Source organism: Eubalaena glacialis, chromosome 2 (genome assembly GCF_028564815.1).
Source record: "Eubalaena glacialis isolate mEubGla1 chromosome 2, mEubGla1.1.hap2.+ XY, whole genome shotgun sequence".
NCBI lineage: Eukaryota > Metazoa > Chordata > Mammalia > Artiodactyla > Balaenidae > Eubalaena > Eubalaena glacialis.
In genome coordinates, this window is record NC_083717.1 from 60,752,070 (window position 1) to 60,767,348 (window position 15,279).

Consider the following 15,279-nt stretch of genomic DNA (forward strand, 5'->3'; position numbering starts at 1 on the left):
TTCTTGTAATTATAATTCCATGGTTTATTTTGTGTATCAGATTTCGGTACGTCAGCTTTGCAAAAGAGTCTTTTTCCATCTTTATGTCCTACATAGGTTAAATAAGAATATCAGTGCCTCGAAACTTTGTCAAATTTTACTTTGAAATCATTTATGTATTTATGTGTGTTGGTGGGTAGAACCTGAACAATCTTTACAATTTTTTCTGTAGTTATTGGACCACTTCAGTTTTCCACCACTTACTGAGTCAACTTAGGTAATTTACATATTTCTAGTAATTTTTCCATTTTATCCATAATAGCTTTCTATTTTACCTAAGTTTTCAAAAAATGTTTGACATTGTGTTATACATATCATTTGCATAAAATCTGTATAATCTCTTCTGTATCTGCAGCTGTATCATTCCCTTTGCCATTTCTAATGATACATATCTATGATTTCTCTCCTTTTTCTGAGTCAACTTGGCAGTCTGATCATATCTTAATTTTATCAATTCTGTTTTATTTTTCTGTCATAAATTTTTTACATTTTCTTTATTCCTCTCTCTTACTCTCCTGTGAATATTTTATTGTTCCTTTCCAGCTTCTCAAATTGAATACTCAGGATATTTTAAAAAATAATTCTTACAATTATCCACTTGAATGTAAGCTCCACAAAGAGAAATTTTCTCTCTTTTGGTCATTGCTCTATCCTCAGCACCTAGAGCAGTGCTGGCCTATAAGAGATACTCAGAATATCTTTGTGGAATGCATGAATGAGTTATTGACTTTACACAAAAGAGCTTAAGACTATGACACTGCTCTGAGGAAACTTTCAGTCAGATTATCTAGGTTTTGGTATAAAATTCTCTCATTGTTAACAATTTCATGCATTTTGTAATCAGAATTTTTATCTTTCAATTTAACTTGAGCTATTTAGAGGAATGTTTGAAAATTTCCATGTAGTTAGACTTGAGATGAAAACCTTCCCTTTTTGTTGTTAACTTCTAGATTTATTATGTTATGAGCAGATAATGTGGCCCATCTGATTTTTACTTTTTGGTTTCTGAGATCTTTGTGGCCTGGTATGCAGTCAATTTTTGTTACTGTTCCATGAGGATCTAAAAATAAAACAGATAGTTTGTTTTGGGGCTACACGTGAAGCTTGTAAAATTTGATATTCAAACCTTCTCTTTACTAAATTTGATTCTGGGTTATGATAAATCCTTCCACTATGCCTATGGTTTGGTTGAAGTCACTTTTTATTTCATATCTTCTTGGCAGACTATATCTTTTATTTGAAAAAAATTATGTCCTTTATCTTGCTTAATGCATCTTGTCTTGAATTCTACTTCGTCTGATATGAGCATATCCTACATTGCTTTCTTTTTGTCAGCTTTTGCCTGGGATATCTTTGCCAGACCTTTAATGTTAGTCTTCGTCATTTTGTTTTAAGTGAGTATTTTGTGACTGATTGGTGTGTAACTAGATTTGTGTGTGTGAGTGTGTACAAGAATATGTGTGTGCATGCCCAATAAAGAGATTTAACTATAAGTCACAGGTATACTGTAACAATGAAATGTTTGGTCTTCCTGACATTTAATTTCATGTTTTCTGTTTATTATTCTTTCTCAATATTTCCCTTTTTCCCTTTTCTGAATTTCGTTGGGTTGACAAAGCATTGTCTGTTCCTTGTTTTTCCTCTTGTGGTTTTTAACTTCCATATCACACCCATATTATTAGTGCTTATATTTATTTATCCACTGAATAAGACAAGTCTTTTATAAGAGATAGATACCCAGCTTAAACTGGCTTAAGAAAGATTTTCATAACCGAGGAGCCCAGATGTCCAGACTAAGTTTAGATGTCAGCTTCTCAGAGAGCTGTCTAGGAATATTAACTGCTGGCATCTGGTGGCGTGGTGAAAAACTGAACTTTGGCTGCTGAGATAAGGGTAGCCTTCAGTGGACATTCAGCTTGTTACCAGGCAACATGAGCTTCCACAGTCATTTGCTGGGTAATCCCTCTCTATCTCTTCATGTCCTTATTTTTTCTATTCCCTGGAATAATTTAATGAGATTTGAGAATGTCTGTTCCTTCAGCTTTGTAGAACTCCCCTCTGAAATCTTTTTTAGGGATTAGCTCTTTAACAACTTTCTCTATTTCTTTTATTCAGATTTATGCATTTAGACTTTCTATCTCTTCTGGGGTCAGTTTTGATAAATAATGTATTCCTGGAAAATCAATATTTCAACTAGATTTTTCAAAGTTATTTGCATAGTTATGCAGAGAAACCTTTTATAATTTTGAAATTCCCTCAGTTTCAAAGTTATTCCCACTGTCTTTCTTGTTTTGGATGTGTGTGCTTTCTCATGCATAATCCTCTCTCTTATTCTCTGACGGATGGATGTCAATGCCCAGAGCAATGTTGGAGCTCAATTGTTGAAGATGACAGTGCTTCTTTCATCCTGGGTCTTGGGAAAACTGTGGGAAGCAAAATCCCCACCTCACTCTACTCCCTTCAACTGGACTCCACATGAGCAAAAACTAAACTATTGTGCTAAGCCACTGATATTTTTGGAATTTACCCATTACAGCACCTTATCTAATATCCACGTTTTCTTCTATTATTTTTATAATTTCATTTTTACAATTAAGATCCATCTGGAATTTGTTTTAGAATAAGAAGTAACATGGAAAGCCATCCTTTTTTTGTTTTTTGTTTTAGATACATGGTGAGTTATACCAAAACCCTTTATTGAATGGTATTTCCCCCTGCTGACTTAAAGTACCATCTTTACCTTAAACTAAATTCTCCTATTATTTCTGTCCTTTTTTGAGGTTTTAATTTTTTCTTTAATCTGCTGACATGCCAAGACCAAATGCTGTTGGTCTTGTTTGTTCTTTACCAAGTTTTCCCTGAGATGTACTGTACTTTTTCAAAATGTTAATTCAAGTCTTCCCTTACTTTAGGAATTTTTCCTCTAACTTTCTTGAGCTCTTTGTTCTCTCCCCACGTCCCTTTTTGCATTTTCAGCATTCTCCTTTTGGATGCTTCTAAAGTGACTTTCATTTTGGCAGTCATGTTAGTAATTTCTGAATTCTCTTTCTCCTTCATAGTAGCCTGCTCCAGTTTTATCTATGTGACATCCTTCAAATCTCTCAAACAATGCGGCTCAGAATTTTTCCAAAGTTACCTCTTATTTACTGAACTCAAACATTTCCACTGGAGGCCTGTTCTCATTTCTTGCCTTTGTCCTCTCTTTTGAGCTTCTCTTTCTCCTCTCATTCTGATTTATTGTTGTAGCTAATTTTTTTTTTGAATTTTTAAACTTTATTTATTTTTTATACAGCAGGTTCTTATTAGTTATCCATTTTATACATCTTAGTGTATATATGTCAATCTCAATCTCCCAATTCATCACACCACCACCCTCCCCGCCACTTTCCTCCCTTGGTGTCCATACGTTTGTTCTCTACATCTGTGTCCTGCAAACCAGTCAATCTGTACAATTTTTCTAGGTTCCACATATATGCGTTAATATACGATATTTGTTTTTCACTTTCTGACTTACTTCACTCTGTATGATAGTCCCTAGATCCATCCACGTCTCTACAAATAACCCAATTTCATTCCTTTTTATGGTTGAGTAATATTCCATTGTATATATGTACCACATCTTCTTTACCCATTCGTCTGTCGATGGGCATTTAGGTTGCTTCCATGACCTGGCTATTGTAAATAGTGTTGCAATGAACATTGGGGTACATGACTCTTTTTGAATTATGGTTTTCTCAGGGTATATGCCCAGTAGTGGGATTGCTGGGTCATATGGTAATTCTATTTTCAGTTTTTTAAGGAACCTCCACACTGTTCTCCATAGTGGCTGTATCAATTTATATTCCCACCAACAGTGCAAGAGGGTTCCCTTTTCTCCACACCCTCTCCAGCATTTGTTGTTTGTAGATTTTCTGATGATGCCCATTCTAACTGGTATGAGGTGATACCTCATTGTAGTTTTGATTTGCATTTCTCTAATAATTAGTGATGTTGAGCAGCTTTTCATGTGCTTCTTGGCCATCTGTATGTCTTCATTGGAGAAATGTCTATTTAGGTTTTCTGCCCATTTTTAGATTGGGTTGTTTGTTTTTTTTTAATATTGAGCTGCATGAGCTGTTTATATATTTTGGAGATTATTCCTTTGTCCGTTGTTTCGTTTGCAAATATTTTCTCCCATTCTGAGTGTTGTCTTTTCGTCTTGTTTGTAGTTTCCGTTGCTTTGCAAAAGTAAGTTTCATTAGGTCCCATTTGTTTATTTTTGTTTTTATTTCCATTACTTTAGGAGGTGGATTAAAAAACGATCTTGCTGTGATTTATGTGAAAGGATGCTCTTCCTATGTTTTCCTCTAAAAGTTTTATAGTGTCTGGCCTTACATTTAGGTCTGTAATCCATTTTGAGTTTATTTTTGTGTATGGTGTTAGGGAGTGTTCTAATTTCATTCTTTTACATGTAGCTGTCCAGTTTTTCCAGCACCACTTTTTGAAGAGGCTGTCTTTTCTCCATTGTATATCCTTGCTTCCTTTGTCATAGATTAGTTGACCATAGGTGCGTGGGTTTATCTCTGGGCTTTCTATCCTGTTCCATTGATCTATATTTCTGTTTTTGTGCCAGTACCATATTGTCTTGATGACTTTAGCTTTGTAGTATAGTCTGAAGTCAGGGAGTCAGATTCCTCCAGCTCCGTTTTTTTCCCTCAAGACTGCTTTGGTCATTCGGGGTCTTTTGTGTCTCCATACTAACTTTAAGACTTTTTGTTCTAGTTCTGTAAAAAATGCCACTGGTAATTTGATAGGGATTACATTGAATCTGTAGATTGCTTTGGGTAGTATAGTCATTTTCACAATATTCATTCTTCCAATCCAAGAACATGGTATATCTCTCCATCTGTTTATATCATCTTTAATTTCTTTCATCAGTGTCTTATAGTTTTCCGCATACAGGTCTTTTGTCTCCCTAGGTAGGTTTATTCCTAGGTATTTTATTCTTTTTGTTGCAGTGGTAAATGGGAGTGTTTCCTTAATATCTCTTTCAGATTTTTCATCATTAGTGTATAGGAATGCAAGAGATTTCTGTGCATTAATTTTGTATCCTGCAACTTTACCAAATTCATTGATTAGCTCTAGTAGTTTTCTGTTGGCATCTTTAGGATTTTCTACGTATAGCATCATGTCATCTGCAAACAGTGACAGTTTTACTTCTTCTTTTCCAATTAGGACTCCTTTTACTTCTTTTTCTCCTCTGATTGCCATGGCTAGGCCTTTCAAAACTATGTTGAATAATAGTGGCGAGAGTGGACATCCTTGTCTCATTCCTGATCTTAGAGGAAATGCTTTCAGTTTTTCACCATTGAGAATGATGTTTGCTGTGGATTTGTCATACATGGCCTTTATTATGTTGAGGTAGGTTCCCTCTATGCCCACTTTCTGGAGAGTTCTTATCATAAATGGGTGTCGAATTTTGTCAAAACCTTTTTCTGCATCTACTGAGATGATCATATGATTTTTATTCTTCAATTTGTTAATATGGTGTATCACATTGATTGATTTGCATATATTGAAGAATCCTTGCATCCCTGGGATAAATCCCACTTGGTCATGGTGTATGATCCTTTTAATGTGTTGTTGGATTCTGTTTGCTAGTATTTTGTTGAGGATTTTTTCATCTATATTCATCAGTGATATTGGTCTGTAATTTTCTTTTTTTTGTAGTATCTTTGTCTGGTTTTGGTGTCAGGGTGATGGTGGCCTCATAGGATGAGTTTAGGAGTGTTCCTTCCTCTGCAATTTTTTGGAAGAGTTTGAGAAGGATGGGTGTTAGCTCTTCTCTAAATGTTTGTTAGAATTCACCTGTGAAGCCATCTGGTCCTGCACTTTTGTTTGTTGGAAGATTTTTAATCACAGTTTCAATTTCATTACTTGTGATTGGTCTGTTCATATTTTCTGTTTCTTCCTGGTTCAGTCTTGGAAGGTAATACCTTTCTAAGAATTTGTCTATTTCTTCCAGGTTGTCCATTTTATTGGCATAAAGTTGTTTGTAGTGGTCTCTTAGGATGCTTTGTATTTCTGCGGTGTCTGTTGTAACTTCTCCCTTTCCATTTCTAATTTTATTGATTTGAGTCCTCTCCCTCTTTTTCTTGATGAGTCTGGTTAATGGTTTATCAATTTTGTTTATCTGCTCAAAGAACCAGCTTTTAGTTTTATTGATCTTTGCTATTGTTTCTATTTCATTTGTTTCTGCTCTGGTCTTTATGATTTCTTTCCTTCTACTAACTTTGGGTTTTGTTTGTTCTTCTTTCTCTAGTTCTTTTATGTGTAAGGTTAGATTGTTTTTTTGAGATTTTTGTTGTTTCTTGAGGTGTGCTTGTACTGCTATAAACTTCCCTCTTAGAACTGCTTTTGCTGCATCCCATAGGTTTTGGATCGTCGTGTTTTCATTGTCATTTGTCTCTAGGTATTTTTTGGTTTCCTCTTTGATTTCTTCAGTGATCTCTTGGTTATTTAGTAACGTATTGTTTAGCTTCCATGTGGTTGTGGTTTTTACATTTTTTTCCCTGTAACTGATTTCTAATCTCATAGCATTGTGGTCAGAAAAGATGCTTGATATGATTTCAATTTTCTTAAATTTACTGAGGCTTGATTTGTGACCCAAGATGTGATCTATCCTGGAGAATGTTCCCTGCACACTTGAGAAGAAAGTGTAATCTGCTGTTTTTGGGTGGAATGTCCTATAAATATCAATTAAATCTGTCTGGTCTATTGTGTCATTTAAAGCTTGTGTTTCCTTTTTTTCTGTCTGGATGATCTGTCCATTGGTGTAAGTGACGTGTTAAAGTCCCCCACTATTATTGTGTTACTGTCGATTTCCTCTTTTATAGCTGTTAGCAGTTGCCTTATGTATTGAGGTGCTCCTATGTTGGGTGCATAAATAGTTACAATTGTTATATCTTCTTCTTGGATTGATCCCTTGATCATTATGCAGAGACTTTCTTTGTCTCTTGTAACAATCTTTATTTTAAAGTCTGTTTTATCTGATTATGAGTATTGCTACTCCAGCTTTCTTGTGATTTCCATTTGCATGGAATATCTTTTTCCATCCCCTCACTTTCAGTCTGTATGTGTCCCTAGGTCTGAAGTGGATCTCTTGTAGACAGCATATATATGGGTCTTGTTTTTGTATCCATTCAGTGAGCCTGTGTCTTTCGGTTGGAGCATTTAATCCATTCATGTTTAAGGTAATTATCGATATGTATGTTCCTATTACCATTTTCTTAATTGTTATGGGTTTGTTTTTGTAGGTCCTTTTCTTCTCTTGTGCTTCCCACTTACAGAAGTTCCTTCAGCATTTGTTGTACAGCTGGTTTGGTGGTGCTGAATTCTCTTAGCTTTTGCTTGTCTGTAAAACTTTTGATTTCTCTGTGGAATCTGAATGAGATCCTTGCCAGGTAGAGTAATCTTGGTTGTAGGTTCTTCCCTTTCATCACTTTAAATACATCATGCCACTCCCTTCTGGCTTGTAGAGTTTCTGCTGAGAAATCATCTGTTAACCTTATGGGAGTTCCCTTGTATGTTATTTGTCATTTTTCCCTTGTTGCTTTCAATAATTTTTCTTTGTATTTAATTTTTGCCAATTTGATTACTATGTGTTTCGCCATGTTTCTCCTTGGGTTTATGCTGCCTGGGACGCTCTGTGCTTCCTGGACTTGGGTGGCTATTTCCTTTCCCATGTTAGGGAATTTTTCAACTATAATCTCTTCAAATATTTTCTCGGGTCCTTTCTCTCTCTCTTCTCCTTCTGGGACCCCTATAATGTGAATGTTGTTGCGTTTATTGTTGTCCCAAAGGTCTCTTAGGCTGTCTTCATTTCTTTTCATTCTTTTTTCTTTATTCTGTTGTGCAGCAGTGAATTCCACCATTCTGTCTTCCAGGTCAGTTATCCGTTCTTCTGCCTCAGTTATTCTGCTGATTCCTTCTAGTGTATTTTTCATTTCAGTTATTGTACTGTTCATCTCTGTTTGTTTGTTCTTTAATTCTTCTAGGTGTATGTTCTTTAATTCTTCTAGGTCTTTGCTAAACATTTCTTGCATCTTCTCGATCTTTGCCTCCATTCTTTTTCCGAGGTCCTGGATCATCTTCACTATCATTATTCTGAATTCTTTTTCTGGAAGGTTTCCTATCTCCACTTCATTTAGTTGTTTTTCTGGGGTTTTATCTTGTTCCTTCATCTGGTACATAGCCCTCTGCCTTTTCATCTTGTCTGTCTTTCTGTGAATGTGGTTTTTGTTCCACAGGCTGCGGGATTGTTGTTCTTCTTGCTTCTGCTGTCTGCCCTCTGGTGGATGAGGCTGTCTAAGAGGCTTGTGCAAGTTTCCTGATGGGAGGGACTGGTGGTGGGTAGAGCTGGGTGTTGCTCTGGTGGGCAGAGCTCAGTAAATCTTTAATTAGCTTGTCTGCTGATGGGTTGGGCTGGGTTTCCTTCCTGTTGGTTGTTTGGCCTGAGGCGACCCAACACTGGAGCCTACCCGGACTCTTTGGTGGGGCTAATGGCGGACTCTGGGAGGGCTCACGCCAAGGAGTACTTCCCAGAACTTCTGCTGCCAGTGTCCTTGTCCTCACAGTGAGACACAGCCACCCCCTGCCTCTGCGGGAGACCCTCCAACACCAGCAGGTAGGTCTGGTTCAGTCTCCTATGGGGTCACTGCTCCTTCCCCTGGGTCCCGATGCTCACACTACCTGGTGTGTGCCCTCCAAGAGTGGAGTCTTTGTTTCCCCCAGTTCTGTCAAAGTCCTGCAATCCAGTCCCACTAGCCTTCAAAGTCTGATTCTCTAGAAATTCCTCTTCCCATTGCCGGACCCCCAGGTTGGGAAGCCTGACGTGAGGCTCAGAACCTTCACTCCAGTGGGTGGACTTCTGTGGTATAAGTGTTCTCCAGTTTGTGAGTCACCCACGCAGCATTTATGGGATTCGATTTTATTGTGATTGCGCCCCTCCTACCATCTCATCGTGGCTTCTCCTTTGTCTTTGGATGTGGGGTATCTTTTTTGGTGAGTTCCAGTGTCGTCCTGTGGATGATTGTTCAGCAGTTAGTTGTGATTCCGGTGCTCTCGCAAGAGGGAGTGAGTGCACGTCCTACTACTCTGCCATCTTGAACCAATCTCTCTAGCTAATGTTTTGATTTCTCCTATTTATAAATGAAGGTCTAGAGCCTTACTCTTCAAATGAATTCTGCTGCACACTGGTTCCGTGGGATGTTAAAAGAGATCATAAGAAAAAAGTTCAGTGGTTCTGTAAGTGTGAGAAATGATGAGTTAAACAAAATATTTTTTAAAGTTACTGAATAAATAACACTAAATAATGGTGAGGATATGGAGTCACAGAAACTCTCACACATTTCTGGGGGGAGAGTGTAAACTTGTACTCTGGAAACTAGTTTGGCACTTTGCATACATCTGCAAATTCCATTTCTGGGTGTAACTATCCAAGAAAAAGGTGAAACTTGTTCACAAAAAGTCTGGTACAGAGAAGTATTTATAGCAGCTTTGTTCAAGCAAAAACCGGAAAACTCTAAATATTTACCAACAGGAAAAGAGATAAACACATTGTAATAAATATGTATCTTACAGTGGAATACTCCTCAACCATTAAAAGTAATGAACCACAGACACATGCAGCAACATGGGTGGATTGTACAGATACTATATTGAGTGAAAGAAGCCAGACACAGAAGAGCACACATTGTATAAGAATCCATATACATGAAGCTTTAGAACAGGCAAAGCTAATCTATTGTTATAAAGCAGTTGCCTCGGGGGTGGGGGTAGGGGTGATGGGCAAGGGGTGTGAGGGGACTTTCTGGGGTGATGAAAATGTTCAAAATCTTGATACAAATGTGGGTTATATGGGTGTGATCTTTTGTCAAAATTCACTGAACAGGGTAACTGCACTGAATGTCAATTAGACAATGAAAGTGACTGCAAGACCTCTCAGAACCTTTGATAAGCTAAGACGTATTATGAATGTCAAGAGGGGCATGTGGCACACAGGGTTTCCGGCCTAATCTGAGCCTTGCTGGAGGGGTGTAGGCAGAACGTGTTCCCTCCTAAGTATAGGAACTGGGAGCAAATGGCTGTGTCGGGCAGGAGCCACAGGATTCCTTGTGCCTAGGGTCCCAGGTCTCTCGGAGTACTGCCGGCACCAACAGGCTGGGGCTGGGGAGGGGCAGGTCTCTGTGCGCTGCTCCGGGGAGTCCAGGCCATGCCACCTGCTCCCCATCCACGCAGTCCTACAGCTTCTGCTAGTGGGGCCTCAGGGCGTCCACAAGGGGATTAGGCTGTAATAGTCAATAGCAGTAGAGAAGTTTCTGGCATGGCGGGAGCTACCCCTGCTACCAAGACCCACTTATGCTTCCCTCTGTGGTGGTTGTGGGGTCCTATCCCCTCTGTCCTGTGCAGGCCTCCCGGAGCCCTCACTGACTCAGCACGCAGTCCTAATCCGGCAAAGCCTGGAGACAAAGGCTGGGCTGGATCCAGCTCCAGAGGCCTCCTCCCGCCCCTTTGCTCAGCCCTGCCGCCCAGCGGGAGGCTCTCAGGGTTCTGGTGGAAAAACTGGTCCCCAGACTTCTCTGGGTGGGTCACGGGCCGTGCTGCACCAGTGGGCTTCTCATTTTGCTTGCTCTCATCTGCTTTCTCAGCTTCTAGAAATCCTGCAGAATGACTAATTTGTCAATGGTACCTTTTTGCTGTTTTTGAACACTGCTATAGAGATGTTCTTATTTTTCTCTTCTGTCAATGCAAATGGGGCAGAACAGGTAATTTATGAATGAACCAGGGTGTGTGTGTGTGAATGTCGGTTCAGCCTGAGCCCAGGCGAAAAGAAGGGGCTGGAGAAGATACCGGGGAGGCGGCCTGGCAGGCAGTGGACAGCCAGCCCCATGGAAGGTCCTTGCTATGCACGGGAATGACATTGCTGTGTGGTGGGGCTGACAGATGCTCCGCGGGAGATTAGGAAATAAGTCTGCATCTCCCCTGGGCCCTGATACCATCAGCGGTTAAGAGGCCTGTCTGATTTCATTACAAATCTTCCATTCCCAGGGCTTAGAGCTCAGCCTCCAGACTCACAGGTGTGGGAGGACAGTGGGCCACAGCAAGGGCATTTTGCTTTTAATTGTGGTCATTAATCTGACACCAACAGCTGGTCTATCCCGCAGGTGAAGGTGGGGGTGACAGGAAAGTCATCAACTGGGAGCCAGTTGACTCTGCTGCTTTGCTCTCTAGGAAGTGGGGGGAGAGAGGGAAAAGCTTCCTAATCTTGCTTTCAGGGCCCCCTTTCCTGGCCTCACTGGGAAGGATCTAGGTTTGCTTTCTCCCCAGATTTTGTGGGAGTTTCCTGGAGCCTGTAGATGACTAGCTCCCAAGCCTTGTTCCTCTTATTTTCCCAGGGCCACAGTGGTGTATGGTGGCACCTTGCCTAAGGCCAGGCCCTGTCCCAAAGTCAGGTTATGCCCCAGTGAGAAGGGTGGAGTGGGACTATTTACCAGGGCCCAGGTAAGCATCTGGAGCAGCCCAGTGAGGAGCATGAGAGTAGGGAGAGGCCCCAGAGCCAGATGGGACAGAACTAGAGAGAAGGCCAGTGTAGCCACAAAATGGGAAGGTGGGCCAGACGGCGTACGTGTGTGCACACGTGTGCGTGTGATGGGGAGGGTGGACAGGAGAATTTCACCCTGGCAAATTCGATCCCGTCTCCATCCATCCACAACCCTGAGCTGGCACTCCACAGGAACGGCTCTGACAGGCCCCAGGGGCGCTTTAGAGGCATGGGTCTGCCCTGGGAGCTTGCCAGCATCGGACAAGTACCCAGTGGCGGATGGGCCAGAACGGGGCAGAGAGCAGGTGGGGAGAGGCCCCATGGGGTTGGGGAGGAGGTAGGCAGACAGAGACCTTGAAGGGTGAATGGAATCCTGACAGGCAGAGACAGCATGGCGAGTGCATGGGGAAGGGGTGTACTGCTGGGGCTCCTGGCAAAGCAACGACCAAAGGGTTTGCTGAAGGATGGGGACCTACTAAAACAAGAGGGTCCACTAACAGTGAGCTTGATTCCTAGGTGGCAGGCCTGGGGTCCAATTTCTGGGGTTAGAGGCTGCCTCTGTGAGGACACCTTTCGGAAGATGGTCCTCAGACCCCCTCAGCCTGAAGGGAGCCAAGAGCAAGGCTGGGGCAGCCATAATCACAGCAGTCATCGACTACCATGTGCCAGGACCCTGGGGACCCCACGCCAGCCCTGGGGGCGGAGGCTGATGCCGACGTGGTGAGTCACTGAGGCTTAGAGAGGAGAGGGACTTGTCCAGGGTCACACAGGGCAAAGCGTGTTTGAACCCAGGCCCTTCTTGCTATACTGTGGGGCCTTCAAGAGGGAAGCGCAGCCTGGCTCAACTCCTCCCACCAGCAAGAAGGGCCTGGGCATGGATGGGGGAGGAAACAAGATGCTCAGGTCGGCCCTGGTGCTTCTGCGGAATGATGTTTGGCGCTGGGAAGGTCTTTCGATTCCTCAAAGGAAAACCTAGACCCTTGTCATCTATTAGGGATAATTTGGGGTAAAGAGTCAGTAAGGCCCCATTTGAACGTGGAGCACACTTATTTGGGGTAGGTCTGGCTCAGCCTGGGGAGCTGCTGCTTGCTCTCCCACTTGCAAAGCTTAGTGACCTTGGGCAAGTCATTGCCCCTCTCCCTGCCCAGGCTTTCTCACTGGTGAAATAGGGTAAGAACAGGATTCACCTCACAGGGTTATACTGAAGATGGAATGCATCATGCAGGCAAAGCACATGTAATGGTATCTGGCTGAAGAAAGCTGCTAGATGTGAGCTATTGCTGCTATTGCAAGTCTTAGCACCTCACAGAACCATTCAGAGGAAGAACAACAACCATTCAACAACAACTTGGCTCCAAGTTGCCAAGGAGCTTGTCCAAAAGGGAAGGTGTCACCCCTCCCTTCCTCCTCACCTGCTCCCTCCCAGGGTTTCCTCGGGACACCTGACCAAGCCAGGAAACGTTGACTCTACTTCCTAAATATTTCAGGACCTGGCCCTGCTCTTCCATCTCTATGGCAATGAGCTGAGCTGAGGGGCTCCCACCCTCCCTCACCTTATGGGCAGGTTCTCCCTGCCCATAGATTCCCCCTCTGGCCCCTCCTCTACTGCAGCAGCTAGAGGGATTTTCCTCCAGTGCAAATCTGAGCCTCTGAGAGTCTCCTGTGACTCTCACGTGTTTGCCAGAACATGCCAGAATAAACTTGGCTTTGCACTTGCAGACATTCCTCTGTCTGGAATGCCCTTCTCCCCACTTTGTCCACCTGGTGAACTCCCTTTTATCCTTCAAAACCTAGTGATGACACGCCTCATCTTGAAAGCTTCCAGACCACCCTTCCTCCCCAACAAGTCTGAGACAATATGCCTGGTCTTTTATGCTGCCTTTTATGTTGTGTGGACCCCTCTGTTGTCACCCAGTTTACATGATCGTTACCATTGTGCAACCTCCTTTGGACCTATCTCCACCCTCACCCTTAATCCAGGGTCTGGCTCGTGTCCGTTTTAGTTGACCCGAACTGAATTTGTTATTAGTCAAAGACTCCATGAGCTATAGATGTCACTAGACCAGGGCCACACTGTGTGGCCTTGGTCATGCCCTTTCCCTCTCTGGGCTGCAGTTTCAGCATCTCTATAATGAGGAAGCTGCCAGGGTCTCTGGGCTGTTCTGAGTTTCTGGAACTTCCCAGGTCTGCCTGCCTACTCTAGGGGTGGACAAAAAGTTTGGGGGGTCTCCATGCCTCGCAGACCACCTGCTTCTCTGGTCAGCTGTGCCCACGGGAACCAGCAACTTCATCCCCCTGGAATCTGGTAACTAGCATTCTTGGGAAACACAGGGATGTTTGCAGAACTTAATATTTCTTTCTTTTCCCCCAAGAAATGGATAAACCTCATTAAGCCAAGACAAGACAAGAGAACTGGGTCATGCCCTGCTGATGCCAAGCAGGGGCTTGTGAATAAAGCAGGCTGTTAAATTTCAGACATAAGAAATAATCTGCTCCTTGCACCCGCTTGATCACTTTATTAGCACAAAAGATAAATTTAAACCTCTGACTTATGACAAAAGGAAGTAAGTCTGCACTATCTTCCTAATTAAACCAAGAGAAGCCAGCTAGATCCAAGGACACCAGGCCCACTCAATTAATTAACATTTATTACAATCAGAAAATAATCTAATTCAATTAAAATGTTTCCACAAAAGTGGTTTAATGACTTTCCCCAAAATAAAGTACATACGACTGGAGCATTTATTATGCCAGGGCCCAGTGTCAGTCATGAGGGAGCTGAAATGACAGCCCTGATGTGGCTCTGTGGAAAGGTGAGGACAGGGCAGGCGGGGCCGGAGAGGGCTTGGCCGAGCCCCTCGTCAAGAGAGAGGGGATGCTTCTGGACAGCAACCCTCTAATGAGCAAGCAGGCCCAGAGCCAGAGGAGCTGCCCACAGCCGCCTTCACCCTCACCTCCACTTCCTGCTTCAGCCCCCTTCCCTCCTGCCAGCTCATCGCTGTGCCTGGCACCCCCTTCCCTTTGTAGGGTCAAGCTTGGGTAAAGAATTAAGGGGCAGGCTTGGATTCAGGGGCCTGAGCCCCTTTCTGCCTGTGTCACCTTGGGCAGGTAGGAGGTGTTTAGAGAAAGGACTGTTAGCAGGGCTTTCTGAAACTTAGCCAGGAGATATTTGCAAAGCTGGAGAAACTGCCATTTGAAAGCTGCAAGCAGTTTTCTGACTCTCATGAGGCAGAGATTTGAATTCATAGTGCCTTTGTTCAGCAAAAATCCCTTGATGGGTCCTTAGTTATAAAAACAGAAAGCAAATACTTGGAGTTCACCCCTTGGAGCTAACAATATCTGAGCACATACTATTGCCAGGCAGAGGGCTAAACACATTTGTTGGACTACGTCCTTTAATCCTCACAACAACCCTGCAAGTTAGAACTCTCCATTGAAACCAAGGCTCAAAGTGTGCCTGAAGACCACGGTTAGTTAGAGGTGAACCCTGGATCCAAAGCTGGGCAGCCAGACTCAGGGCAGAGAGGCCCCCAGCAAGCTCAGAATAACTGTGGGACCCTGGGGGGGAGGGAGGCCTCTGTCATTGGACTTGGGTGGGGCCCCAGAGTCTGTCCTTTTGAAAAGCCCCCTGGAGACTCTGGTGCTCTGATCTTGGAGAT